Here is a 693-nt window from a genome sequence, read left to right as displayed (position 1 = left end):
TTTATGTTCTTCTAATATTCTGATATGAATAAAGAGTATGTATGCATGAAATGAATCTTAAAATCACATTTGTTGTTTCCATTCTTGAGTTCTGACGCTGGAGATTTGAATAAAGAAGTGTATAACTGGACTGAAAATGATTCATAAAAAAAACGTTTTATTTTTACGTTTGTTTAACCATATATGGCCTAGATTTAGAAGGATTTCCTCTAAGACATTCATGTATTTAAATAAACAAGTGACTCACACCTCCGTTGTCAACAATTAAAGATCCATTTTTTTCATAGTTTACCATTAAATCGTGTACTGTTAATTTGCTTAATCATTTTGGAAGTTTACTGTTTGTTGTGTGTCTGTTAGGGGTTTACTTGCATCTCATGTCTTCATCAATTTATATAAAACATACAGCTAGTTATAAGAAAATCGAACGCTGTGTATTTTTTTTCTCAAACATTCATATACCGAGATAATATAGTTTAAGTCTTTTCTGAAAGGTTTCACAAACAAGATAGCTATTCATATTATTACGCTAGTACGTTTCAGTTTGATTATTCATATTCACGGGTTCCCGGAATATGTCTGTCTCGCTAGGTTAACGAGAAAATGATTATTGACTCACATACGAGTGAGGTCGAACGAGGCCGGGTGTTGCGCGGATGCCAGTGCCCAGCACCTGCGTGTCGAAAACCATGC

The 693-nt window shown here is 33.9% G+C and overlaps 1 protein-coding gene across 1 annotated transcript in view; it reads left to right on the top strand.

Annotated features, from left to right (window-relative positions):
- LOC119594045 (ankyrin repeat and SOCS box protein 8-like) overlaps positions 1 to 693 on the top strand; it is a 7,849-nt gene that overhangs the window by 1,221 nt on the left and 5,935 nt on the right. The window lies entirely within an intron of this gene.

The sequence above is a fragment of the Penaeus monodon genome, chromosome 33 (genome assembly GCF_015228065.2).
Source record: "Penaeus monodon isolate SGIC_2016 chromosome 33, NSTDA_Pmon_1, whole genome shotgun sequence".
Lineage (NCBI taxonomy): Eukaryota > Metazoa > Arthropoda > Malacostraca > Decapoda > Penaeidae > Penaeus > Penaeus monodon.
Note: the sequence above shows the minus strand (reverse complement) of the source record. Positions and strands in the feature narration are given on the sequence as shown.